Source organism: Numida meleagris, chromosome 11 (genome assembly GCF_002078875.1).
Source record: "Numida meleagris isolate 19003 breed g44 Domestic line chromosome 11, NumMel1.0, whole genome shotgun sequence".
NCBI lineage: Eukaryota > Metazoa > Chordata > Aves > Galliformes > Numididae > Numida > Numida meleagris.
Window position 1 is genome coordinate 17,108,962 of NC_034419.1, and position 13,882 is coordinate 17,122,843.

Sequence of the window (13,882 nt, forward strand, 5' to 3'; positions counted from 1 at the left end):
TCTGTGCTCTGTCCCATGCTGCTAGAGGCCACAACAGCTGTGTCACAGCCACAGGTAAATGTCTTACCCCCACTGGGTGGAGAGGGAGAGCATATGCTTAAATCGATGCTGACTGGAAAGGAAAAGGTGAGAGGGAATTCAAAGAAAGCACGGTCTTGGCTTTCAGGAGGCTTGGGAGCCTTTCTTCTTTGGTGAGGTGTATATACGTTACCTATACAGCTGTAAGGGGAATGAGCATTGCAAACCTGAAAAGCACTGATTTTTGGAGAACACAGTAAATAGCCTATGGGGAGAAAACAGGATAAAAAAGGCTTGAGAAGGGCAGATCTTAAAAATAAAAAGTAGAGAGCAGTTGTCAGAGCTGTGGTTAAGACCCACAGCCATGTGCCTGGTTCTTTAGGGTATGTATGATATACCTGCAGTTTAAAATGCTTATACCCATAACTTCGGTGATATTTCTATATGTCCAGTATTATTTTTATATAAATAGCACTGGTTCCTCATCCAGTCTTTCATGAGTAGACCACAGCTGAGAGACCCATTTCTAATACCTGAAGGGGTCGAGGTGGTGATTATATACCACTTACCTTCCTGCTGACAAACACTTCCTCTCTGACAGACTTTTCTCAGCAAACAGCATTTGACATCAGCTTTCGCAGGCATCTTCTAATTCTACCTGTGACTGACTTCACCAGATGGCATGGCTTCTCCCATGCTTATCTCACTAAACCCCTAGTTGGAGTAGAGCCTTGTGCAGTAGTGTTGATTGTCAGCAGTCAGTGGGGCTCTTGTATATCCAACAATAGTTAACACAGAACCTTAGAGAACAGTTTTGCATGGAAGTACACAAAAGACAGTGAAAAGCAGATTATAAAGTACATAAACACGTAATCTTAGTCATATTCCACAAAGTTCATTTACTTTCATCTCTGAAGGACAATAGAATTGTCATGGCATATGGGATAAATGAAAGCAACTCTAACATTGCATAAACTTTCTTCCTTTTTTCTTCTCCTGGTTTGTCTCAATACTGCTGCAACAAATCCTCTGTCTGAGAAACTCATTCAATGTGACTAGACCTTGGATTCCTGCTTGTAGATGAGCCTAGAGGAGAATGTCCAAGATCTTTGAAGCTGAAAATTGAAAAATGAATAGGAGTGAGAAGCTCGATCTCTCAAAGCTCATGTACAGCATTTCAGAATGCTTCACAAAGCTTATATATAATTCCAGTTAGCATATAAGCTGCTCATATGGTAATGTGTTGGCTTCTTTTTCTGTTTCTTTGCAGTTGGTGAAGCAAGAAAAAAGTCAAGTCATAAGCATGTTTTAACCTCTACATTTCACTATACCTGTAAAACAAGAGGTTGCATCAACCTTTGTAGGAGGGAGTAATAGCTGATAATTTATATGTGCAATTTGAGAAAAGCACAGTTCCGTGGGGTGATTATAGCAATAAATAACTGAAGTAGAACACCCTTGTCCTAACATAAACCCAACTTAATTTTTCCCAGCACTCTGCATGAAGAACCTGATCTGGGACTGGGAGGGTGTGGGGGAGGGAACGAAGCTGTAAGAGAAGCATATATAACCTTCCTGTGGAAGTCAAAGAAAGATCAGCTGAAAGTAAGAATTCAGCTTAAGAATTTAAGATCCATAGATAGGATAGTAATTTATTTTGCAGCAACAGCAATGATGTTCTCTTTGTTATGACAAGTGAAAATAGAGAGGCAGTAGCAAAGGCAATATATGCTGTTGTACAGGTAAGCTGTTTAGGGCAAGAACTGTCCTTTTGTTTTATTGGAACATTACCTGACACAACCTTGTTTAAACCACTGAGTCGAATTTCTATGAGCCAAAATGATGACAATACTATCACACATTTAACAATAAGTTGATGACCTCTAATAAATATTTTTTGTTTAGTTTCATTTTAATTTAAAAATGTCTGCAGGTAGCAGAAACATAGATCACGTGTTCAAAACACTCTTTTCTGAAACTGCAGTATTAATATCCACTGCCAGCCCTGCAATGTGTTTTGCTGCAGGAACCCAGACAGTATTTGTCTTTTTATTTTGGCTTTTGCAATTTTCTACCCCCGGTCTGTTAAAAGGTTTAGCAAACAAAATATGGGACAGACCAGTAGGACAACATTCTGTAAAGGAATTTACTGGAGTTCTGGAAAAGCAGTTGCATGGTTGCTCCAGATTAGCGGTGCTGAGCACCTGACAGAGGGTACCTCTTTAATCCCTCTTCTCTATTCACCTCTGTGACTGCACCTGGCTGTTCTCATTCCAGGGTCCTTGACTTGCCCTCACTTCAGCCACGGACATCTCCATTGAATATCTCTTCTGGTGTTAGATACTTCAGGATGGCATGAAGAGGGAGGAAGGGAGATCCTTTCTGGTAGGCCTTTCTGAAACCCTTCTTACCATGAAGGGTTTCAAGGATAATAACAGCTTGGGATCCACCTGGCAGCCCAAAGGCAGCCAGTTCATGGAGCAGAACAGCAATGGCATGTGCTGCAATCAAGAAGTTCTGTCTAGCAGGCAGGTGGCCACTGCTTTGCCTTTCAAATGGCTTCTGAGGGCTGCCTCAAGTGGGGCTTGCTGCTGTATTTTAAAATTACAGAGTTGCAGGAAGAATTATACCACATTTCTCATCCAAAACTTTCTGGCCCAACAAACCTTCACTTTGCTCTTGCTGCCAGTTACGCATCCAGTAAATTCCCTAAACCCTGAGTTTAATCTGCAAATCATGGCTTTGCACTCTCAGCCTCTTGGTTCATGGCACTACCATTCTGGAATGCCTTTCCCAGCAGCATCCCAGCCAGGTGGCCCTCACTCAGCCAAACCTCGTTCTTGTTGCTATTGTGGTAGAGCCTAGGTGGCTGGGATTACTGCGATGTTTTTTACGTTTAAAATCTAGCAATAGTTGTCTAGCCTACTTATTCCACTGGACTGATGCCTGTAGAAATAATGAACATCTCGAGCAGGAAATTGCTGCATACTGCAGATGAAGAGGCCCATAGCTTAGACCTCATCAAGCTCCTGTGTTCATAATGAAGAATAAGTTTACACAGAAATTAGAATTGAATGGAGAACTGATTTGGTTTTCTGCCTGAAGTGAGGATTTTTTTTAACTGAAAATATTTTCTTTGCTAAGGTTTGATTTTTCTACAGAAGTTCTAGAAATTTCTTAAATGAAAATATTCAATTGAAAAAAAAACCTTTGAAATCTCAAAAGAGAACTTGTTACTTTTGACTTTTGTGTTGAATGATTACTCAGACGTGACACGCTTGATAAATACTTCATGATTTTGTTTCCCAAAACTGTGTTTTTCAGAACATGAGTTCTTCAAAACAAACAAACAAACAAACAAACAAAAACAACCAGCAAATGAAAACAAACAGAACACCTTAGTCTCCAAAACAATAGCACTTAACTGATGTGTGAAAAAGAACATCTCTTAGTCCTCAGAGTGGAGATTCTCCAACCTTTTACAAGTCAAATATTCAGCCTGAGGAATCCCATTACTGCCCGACTTCTCCCCCTTCTTTTGCCTGCTCACTGCAACATCAGTTAATCTAGTACATCCATAATGCTGCACTTTACCACCCAATTCAAGTTACAAAGATTAAATCACTAAGAAAACAGAATGATAGGAAAAGATGTTACTTATAATCTGGTCTTTTCAAGGATATATATTATTTTGGCTGAAATTTGGGTAGAAATGGAGATCAGTAAAGAACCTAAATGTTTTGTGCAGTGTAGGTCTTCAAGCTCTATATGTTTATGTTGAAACAAGTGGGTGAAGTAAACTTGGAAGGTGGAGTATGAGGCAGACACTAGCTGAACTTTTGCAATCTGCTGTTGTGACTACAGCGTATGATAGAGATGCTGTAAGTCGCTGACAGATTTGGGTCTTCAGACTGTAAAGACAAGCCGTATTCTGTTCTGCCCAGTGTTCTTGATGCAGCACCTGAGCCACAGTTCCTGAGGGGAAAAAAAACAATTCCTGAACGGGAGAGGAAAAAAAAAGCTGATGACCTGTGATTTTAGTGGACCTTACAGTAATATATGGTGGGAAAAAAGGTATCTGACCTGCTTAGATGTTGTTTTACCTCTGCCTACGTTCACAAGCATCAAGGAACTGCTCATTTACCACATTCATTGGTTCCACCCTTCATTTTACAGCAGATACAAATGGTGTCCTTTAATTATTTGTTTTCTGCATGCACTTACCTATCTTTATTTACTCCATCTGCCCAATGCTGGAATTGATCTGGCCAAGGGAAGAGGCATGGGTGCAGCAGTTGGGCGTTAGGTCACGAGCGATGATGTGCAAAAAACATGAATGACATCATAAGCAAAATCCAGATCCTGGAATGGACTGGGAAACAGTGGATAGAGCCATACAAGGGTGTTGTGAGGTCCAGGTTGATGAACTCTTCTGAGAAATAGGTTAATTTATCTGAATTTCAGAAATCTGAGGCTGTATGATGAAAATGGGAGACCAAACATCAACCTCAATAATTGAAAGGTTTTCCTTTTAATGTTTTTATCTTCCAGCAACCATAAATGAAGAGCAAAGTACTTGATTACTTTTATTGCTGATCATTTTCTGGAAACAGAAGAAGTAAGAAATACAAGATCAGAACAAAAGCCTTGGTCACCTTACATGATGGGGATGTTGTATAATGAACAGCTAGATAAGCAATAGTTTTCATTAACACTGAGGAAGATAGGATGAGAAATTACCTGAATAAATCTCACAATGAACCCATTTTTTCAACTAAAAATATATTGTAAATTCTTTACATTTACTTGATTCTCATTCATGTAAACCTGTTTTAACTCCATTAGAATTTAATTTAATTTTAAATCCATTAGAATTTATTACCCATGTAAGTAAAACATAGATTGCAGAAGACTTGCAGTGTGCAAAACTATGACCCACTGAAGACAAGCTTGTATGTGTCCTCATGGTTCCTATTCAGGTACTAAAGCCGAGGTGCAAGTCCCCTGCTGATCCCATGGACTCCACCTTGTAAAGAAGTGGAATTTCCTCAACCACACTAAAGCTGGTTTAAATTACATCAGATTTATGACTTAATGACAAGGTTTTGCTTAACCTCTGTTAAGGAGGCTTCTGATACATGCCAAGTTATGGCATTTTTTCAGGAAACCTTTTCTTGACTGAGTCTGTATTAAGAGTGCTTGACATACACCCCCCCCATCAAGGCATGCTGTCAGTCATTTTACCTTCTCTGCAGGAATACTCTACAGTAATAAAATACTTTATCAAAGCCAAGAGGACTTGTATTAAAAATTATGATAATTGCATCACTTTATAAAACTATTTTTATTCCTATATTTTTCCAAGGTCTTATATTTGTTCCGACTTACTAATCATTATCTTTTCCAAAAGGAAAAGCGTATTCAGTGCCACAATTATACATTGTAGCAGGGATTCACAATAAAACATCAGTTCCATTTGTTTCTCCTTAGTTTTCTAATAAACAATAAAATAAAAAGGAAACAACATATTTTCTGGAAAGTTATTTTTTTTTGCATTGGTTTCCTGCTCCCTGGAGAAGTAGAACGGCCTTGTTTCCAATTGCAGGATAATTTGTGTAATATAACAAGATTTCCAGATATATTGTCTTGTGTTTTGTGTAGCTCATGACAAAAATGCTTTCTTTTTGAGGAGGAATAAATGCGTGGTGATATAGGTTTGAAGGGGGTGTGGGTTGTTTTGGTTTGGGCTTTTTTGCTTGCTGAATTAACATTTTATGCACAGTTGAAGATTTGCTCTTGAAGGATTTAAAATTGAAGCATTGGAATTGTTGGGAAATGAAAGGGAGGGGGTACTAGGGCACATGGGAATTTAACAATCAGGTTTGCACTGTTGAGAAGAAGAGAGTGGCTATTTTTTATTAAAAACGTTTGTCCAGGTGGCAGGCTGCATGTGTTCAGATACTGAATATTTCCTATTTGTTTGACACAATATTGGCTTTCACAGCTGATTTTTTTGTTTTACTCAGTCCCATAAATACTACATTTTTACATGGAAATTGTTACATAAAGCTAAAATTAGTTTACTTCCGTACTTTTGGAGGGAAGGCTGAATGCTGCTCAGCAGAAGTGACGTTGGGTAATATTGGAAAGAATGAATAGATGATGGTTTAAATGCCCCTCTGGAACATGGATGCCGACATTTTGATTAATGTCTTTGTCATGGGTAAAGATTATTTAGTTAATGATTTGCAGTTTCCTTTGCTTGGCTCTAGGAAAATCATGCCAAATCCCAGGGTAGAAGGGAGGAACCAAGCAGCTTGAAGCCATTTGGTTATTCATGTGTTTTCAGCATGTGCCCAAAAGCTTTTTTGGATCAGGCCTAGTGCATACAGGGAAAAAAAAAAACCTCATGAAGTACTCAAAATAAAAATATCTTAATTGCACCCTGATTTACAAGGCTCAGAAGCTTAAACGAGCTGTGAGGGTGTGTGGAGCAGCAGTGCAACTGCCAGGCAACGTGCGTGGTGACCCCGCATAATGCAGTGGGTGACTGCGCTTTGGCTTGGGGCAGCACGTGGGGCCTGAGGAGTTCATCGTGCTTTGCAAACCTGTGCTGGCTTGTGAGAACAACTCGAGTGTCTCTGTGCTGTGCTGTGGCAGCACGCAGTGCCGAAGGGAGCCATACAGCTGTCCCAGTATGGGGCAGCAGTCCCTGTGGTGAGGGGAATGGTGCCATGAGCACGCTGTGCTGCCTGTCTGCCCAAAAGGCTCAGAAAGAACAAAAGTTTGGGATCACCACGCTAAATGATACTGGCTTTATCAGTTAGGTTCTAAGGATTCATTTGTATCAGTAAAACCAGCAGTGATAATTCTGTAAATGTGAAAGAGCAGCTCTGTTCAGTGTCATTTTGATAATCAAAGCTAGTTTTTAAAAAACACTTCAGTGTTTACGTGTGAAATTAGTTGTGTGCAAATGTGTTCTTTAAATCCTATTGAGTACAACCTGACCCCTTCTGTTCTATACGAATGCTGTATTTCTCCTCTTCCTCTTCCATTCATAGTTTTCATGGAGACTGACATGGAAGAAGCCATTAAAGGCTTAAACAACTTAAGCAGTTACTTTTAAATTATCTTAACATGTTCAAAAACCTTGCCAGATTTACCCTTTGGAAGATAGTAAAATAATTTTGAATAGAATGTGACCAGATAAAATGAAGATGATTTTATTATTCATGAATACTTTAACCTGAATGCTTTAGTGCCTACATCTCTCTATTATATTAAATTATGGTGGAACGTAAAACTGTCACACTGGGGTTTGCAGATTGATATTCCCCATGGACTCCCCTTATGTTTTTGCTTCAGCTCTCCCTGCTGCTGCTAATGGAACCAGTCCTTTGATACCTTTTTCCTGCTAGTTATGTTTTACCTCGACTGACTGCTTCGAAGCACCTTCGTGCCTGGCTGAGAGGTGAGCTGCCTTTTTTCACAGAACATGCAAATAACCCCTATGTATTCCCACGCACACATGTACTTCTGTATCTGGCTTTGCTGTTTCATATTTCTCTTCTTTTTTTTTATACGTTCTCTGGGCAATTTTTTTCCCCAGACATTGCACTTTAGGGTATACTTTTGAAGTGATGATCAGATATTTAGGTGAGACTCCCATTAAAGTTAATGAGACATGTGGCTAAATGCCTGTGCGCTGTATTAACAATACCCTTTACTGTTTATTGTCTAGCTTAAAGAAAAGGTCACATTGGCTCCTAACTCCTAGTCCTGGATCTTTGCCTTCCCCTTTAGATCTTAGAGGTCACTGTGAAAGAAAAGAACATAAGACATAGGGCCTAACTATCTGTATTTTTACTGCTGGACATTGTTCCTTTGGCTCCATTTTCTTTTTATACAGAGCTATAGAAATTGCAGACGTAAAAGGAGCTTTTTTCCCAAACTGTCAGAAGCATAGTGATGACAACTTATTGCTGAAGCACCACAAAGATTTACTCCGGTGCTTTGTAGGGAAAATTCTGTGAGAACTGGGAGGAAATCTCGGATCTTAAGTGAAGGGACTGCTTACCACACTGTGTATTTACTGAAGATGGCACAACTGGGCTCCAGCTCTTGGCTGGCAGTTGTCTTGCTTACCCTCACATAGATTAAACATATTAATAAGTATTTGCCGAGGTATGCCACTGTTGTGCTGTTGTCTGAGGTCTTTGGTTAGAAATTCTGCTGCTGTAGCACAAGATGGAGACAACAGTGAGCACACAGCAGATCTAGGATGGGAGGAGGCAGAAAGGAAAGGATTCCAGCTCGGTAGCTGTGTCATGTGGAATGAGTGCATATCATTCCAGACAGTAATTACAACCCCTTCGTCTGGTTCGGGGTAGGGTGGCACTGGATTGACAAAGGAATTGATATTTCTTAACAATGTTACTAATGTCCTAAATAATAAATGTTATTTAATTTCCTTATGCTTTAAATTCCTCATGGGGATTATGATATTTAAGTCTCAGTAAACATGAGCAGAGAGCCTAAGGTGAAACATGCTGTAAATGTAATCTTTGCAATGTGAGCAAAAGTCTGGCTTTAGGTCGCTTTTTCATTCATCTTATTAGCCCAAAGGTAATCTCTGTACTCTATTATAATAGAACTTCTCTGGGATAATGAGAAGCGAGCTATTCAATACAGTCCTCATCAACACTGTATTTTTCTCATGTTTCTAAAGCTCAGTAGAAAACGACATAAACCATTGTATTGAGTCATGGAGCTGAAGTACAGTGAAGTTAAACACAGCTTTTTCACTAAAAAGGGAAATGAGACTTAGATTAAAATTTAGAAGTAAAAAACAGATAAATACATTGGGTGAAATGGAACATTAAAATTAAATGACTAGCACGGGTGGGTGAAGTTCAATATAAGTAGGAGTGTTTAAGATAAGGTTTTCATCCAACACTGAGCTGGCTAATGATATTGCTAATGTGAGATCCTGCAGCTGACAGTTTGTTTCTGAAGGCAGATAACCAGCCTAATGCTGCTGCTTCGAGAACTACAATTATATAAAAGCAGATGCCATTCATCAGTGCATGTCATCGATCATTATGCAATCCTTTTCACTTACTTTTCTCATCTTTGTGTTGTGAGCAATCGCTTGCAGCTGTGCAGCGGCAGTGGCGAGGCAGGCAGTGCTCAACGGCACACAGGGCTCCAACTCTGACCAGGGCTTTTCTCTTCCCTCCCTGGAGGAAAAACAGAAAATCTAAAAGACGCAGAACTGATGGGTAAAAGCAAGTGTTGGATCAAAAGGGTTTTCAAACAGAGATCAATGTTCATTAACTCTGGCAGCCAGGTGAGCTGTGATTATCAGTCTGTATGGACGCAAGTGTTTTTCTGACTGCTTTGCTGTTTATACAGGAAAAGCGTTCCATTGAAGAAGATGGGAACTAATTAATTAATAGGTTAATTATGATCTTATTATGCTTATTAGTCATTCCCTCTGCAACAGCACCAAGGTGTTCCAGGCTAAAGAGCCTATGTGCTAGGCTCTGTACATGCACTGAATAAAATGCTTTGCAGTGCCCTCCAAGGGCTCTGTTGTCTCCTTCCCAGAAACTCCAGGGTTAGCTACTCCAGAGGGTGACTTGCAGATTCCCACAAAGCTGGTGTCTTCCTCACGCTGTTGAACACCTGTGTGTGGTGCTATGGACATTAAGTTAGCTGTAGATCTTGTAGATCTAGCTGTAGATCTTTGATTAAAAAAAAATAAATAAGTTTTCTGTGTCCAGCCCTATTTGAAGATGGGTTGTTTAACGTGCACTCAACTCCATTATGTTTGCTCATGCAGAAATATGTGCAAAGGAGCACGGTTCTTTCAGATCCATCTGAGTGACTTGGAGACCTAAGTCCAGATGTAAAAAGGGGTATGGGCAGTACAGCAGCTGGGCAAGTAATGCATTGTGAACAAAATGGCTTTTTCAATACTTGTGAAGTTTCCCTTCAGCTGTAGCAGTGTTTTAATTTTATTAGAATTTATATTTCTGATCAAAACCACATTGAATGGTTTTGACGATTTTGAAATTCTGAAGTCTGGGGCTAAAGAATTCCTTTGAAGTGACCCTTATGCATAAGAAGCTCAGAATTACCTGTAAGAAGCTTTGGATCAGTGTTTTTAGAGAGGGTTAAGATGAAATGGAGATTCAAGGGAAAAGTCTCAAACCTCCTACATCAGGAATGCAAGAGACTGCTCCACTGAAAATTGATGGAAATGAGGAGCTCGGTTACATATGTCTCTACGTGATTCTGAAAAAATGCAAAAAAGAGGTGCAGTCCTCACTTTTTAAAGCATAGGAATAACATTTGGAGAGAAGCTTGTGAGCTGCAAAGTTAACTTGGGTCATGGCTAAATCAGTGGCCTTGTGCCTTTATATATATAGCCTTGTCTAAGGTCAACTGTGAGACTACAGCTAAAACATGTAATGTGGGAGCTTGGGAGAATGGCTAGAGGTGGGTTCTTTGGGCATGCTTCTTAACTTCCCTGGTTGTTCTTGAGTAGTGAAAATGAGGTTATTTTGTACTTTTCTCTGTTTCTTAATGGACGGCAATTTGCTGTATTGAAAGTTTTATATGTCCTGAGATCTAGAAGGCAGAACACATCTGCTACACAGAAATAAGTAATAATTAACACTAATTATATATTAAGACTAATATAAAAAAAATTGCTGATGAGTCCTCAGCAGAATTAACAGGTGATGAGGATGCTCAGATCAACAGTTTGATTTGCTTACACTGTGCTCCTAATTCTGCATCTTAGCAGTTGTTTGTTACTTGGGAGTTTGGGAGGCATTTTTGGACTCTCAAAAGTCGTCTCAGTATTGGTTTACATTAAACTGGATCATTTTCATTTAGATAGGTATTCTGCATTTTGTGTGTTTTTTTTCCAATTGAGCAGAACTGCTTGCCCATAGTTGAACTACAGCCCTGAGTTCCCATGTTAAGAACAAAAGCGTGGGCTTTCACTTTAACTGTAAGCAGTATCTGGCCCCCTGCCTTCTGCTTGCCCCATATCAGGTTCTTCCCTCAGCTGGTGATGGGGTGCAGCCTTAAATTTGATGAGAAGTTGGCTACAATGCAGTCCTGCACTTTAAATGCCATGACATTTCTTAGTTATTAACATAAGAACATTAAATTAAAATTATGTTCCACAGGGACTGTAGCTTCGTATGGCTTGAGAGAATTCACTTGCTTATTCAATGAGCTTAAGCTGATTACATTTGCAATTAATACGTTTTTTCCAGGGGTACCACTTTGGGACAGAAGCAGGAGCTAAATTTTGCTGTGAGATGCTCTGGCCCAGCACCTCAGGGTTCTGCCTGGCCTTTGCTCACACATCCAGCCTCCATCAGCTGCAAGTCAGAGAAGTCACCTGAGTAAGTAAGTCTTCTAAGATTGATTCTTTAAATAGCCAGCTATGAGGATCCATTCCCAGCTGGTGTAAGTTTGTATTGGCCTCATTGCCTTTCACGCAGCCATGACAATTTGCATCAGCTTGGATCTGCCCTGTTGAGTTCTGAATAGCTTGAAAATGATTGCAAACAGCAGCTTTGCAGAAGGTGCGTGTTCAAATGTATATGTGCCACTCTATAACCTATGATTAAAATTTGCTGCAGTTAAACATACACACTTCTAACTTACGTGTATGGTGATTCATGCCTGAAAAACTGGAGCACTGGCTTTAGTTGTTACCATCAGATAATCTAAAAGCTCTGCTGAAACTGTTATATTGCTTGTATAGTTATGAAATAGGACATGCTCTAAATTGGAAACTTTAACTTGTGCTTTGATTAATCTTCCTGTGAAACATGGAGGTCATCCCTGACTTCCAGATATTTTTACTCCCTGTGTGTATTAATTTCCAGTAGCCTGGAGTTTAATACACATTTCTCTATTTCATTTCCACAATTAATTGTTGTAAGACAACACAGATAAAAATGCAAATGCACAACTTATCTTTATGCTTTTCAACTGGATGTTTACAGTTGCATTTACAGTGAGCTTCTAAAACTGCCCGAACAGCTTTTCCAGATATGAAAATTACAAAGATACCTTTATAAATTACAGATTTTAAAAACTCCTGTCATTTTAAACTGCTGTGTTTTTTATATTTATTGAAACTATTTTGAATATAAGCGCAACGATTTCTTTTTTTTTTCTTTGCAGTTCCAGGGTAATACACGATATTACCATATATCAATATGTACATATATTTTTTTCTTTTCCTCCAGAAAGATTTTAGAATAGAGACCCATGAGACTGAGCATTTCTTGCAATGGTTGCCTTTAAGTTCTCCACACAGATCCACTGTTGTGACAACATTCTGGAATCAAATGTGAAAAAATACAAGAAAACTGCAGGTCTTGACAAAGACACTGGGCTGTTACAGCTGCAGTGTGATGGGGGCATTGGGAAATCAAACTTTTCAGTTTTCCCTGAGATACTTTTCTATGGCTGGTAGGGAGAAATTAATTTTTGGTTATTTGTTATTTAAGGAAGAGCTAATATAGTGGGGAAGATTATGTTCAAGCAAGCAGATAGTTTTCCTTTACCTTCCTGCAATTAAACAAGAATTGAACCAGGGAGTACCTAACAAGGAGCCCATGAACACTGCAAATTTACTGCCATAAATGTTCAAAATGTTCTTCTGTGTCCCAGAGAGGCCGCTCTTCAGGAAGAGTTATATTTTCCTGTGCATCCTGACAGAGACTTTTCTATTTCTTAGGCAGGTTTTCATTTAAAAGATAACAGGATATCACTTCAGTAAACCGTATGTCTGCATCTGTAGTAAATGCAAAACATGAGCCCATGATTCATCCAAACTTCATGTCTACAGTTTTTGACATGCCTTGACTTGTGGGTTTGTATTTTTTAGAATTGTTCTCACAGGAAATTATATTGTTATTATCAGTCCTTCCAGGTGATTAATCACCTGTGGTGTATATTTGTATATTTGCTCAACTTATGTCATCCCAAGGTTATTGTTATTGTCTGCTCTACTCATCAGGGCAATAGCTGGAAATCACAGAATCATTTAGGTTGGGAAAGACCACTACGGTCATCTAGTCCAACCATCGACCCATCACTGTCATGCCCACTAACCATGTCCCTGCGTGCCTAGTAGGGACCTGGCTAAGGCTGTGTGCTGGCCAACCCGTAGCTTTGAGTCTCAGTCTAGAGGCCAGATGTTAATGTGTGCGTTTCACACCATGGTAAATAGGATGGCTATATCCAGGAGTGTGCTGCGCAGACAGGGCAGCATCTTTGACACTGTGTAACCTCAGGGTTCTTTTTCTGGACTCTTACACCTCCCTGACCTGAATATAGGTTCAGTGCGATTGTTTGAGCTACAAGTGTAATATTTAGAGTTGACTTAAAGGTAGAAAGCAGACTAGGAACACTTTCGCTGTATAATCGGAGGGCAAGAAAAGTAATGATGAGTATACAGAAAGAAATGTGTGCTGGGGCAAACAGAAGCTCACGGCAGCTCTCAGCAGGCAGTTTCATGCAAAGAGAGCTAGGCAATGAATGCCTTTACAGTGTTCTGCATTTAGGTATGAAGCAGTGCATTCAGCAATTTAAGCCAGGAAATGAAAAGCAGTATTGCATCCTTTCTATTTGTCTTCAAATATTAGTAGCAAATGGTGTTAGAACTTCAACCAAGGCAACAGGTAGGCTGGCCAGACTTTTAGTTTGTTTCTTATCACTTCAGGGTGATACTTCCATGCAGTCTTCACTGTGTTTGTGCTGGCAAGCAAAACAGCTCGGAGACGAGCTGGCAGCAAGTTGTGCTGCTAAGGCCGTTTGCTGGATT

General features: G+C 39.6%; 2 long non-coding RNA genes across 2 annotated transcripts; one reads left to right on the plus strand and one right to left on the minus strand.

The window, feature by feature from the left end:
- LOC110404936 lies at positions 898 to 4,345 on the minus strand. Its single transcript, XR_002442583.1, has 2 exons — positions 4,243 to 4,345; positions 898 to 1,133 (listed from the first exon to the last, which is right to left on the minus strand). It is a non-coding gene; the product is annotated as an uncharacterized LOC110404936 (long non-coding RNA).
- LOC110404937 lies at positions 4,388 to 11,438 on the plus strand. Its single transcript, XR_002442584.1, has 4 exons — positions 4,388 to 4,461; positions 4,570 to 4,636; positions 7,384 to 7,489; positions 11,313 to 11,438. It is a non-coding gene; the product is annotated as an uncharacterized LOC110404937 (long non-coding RNA).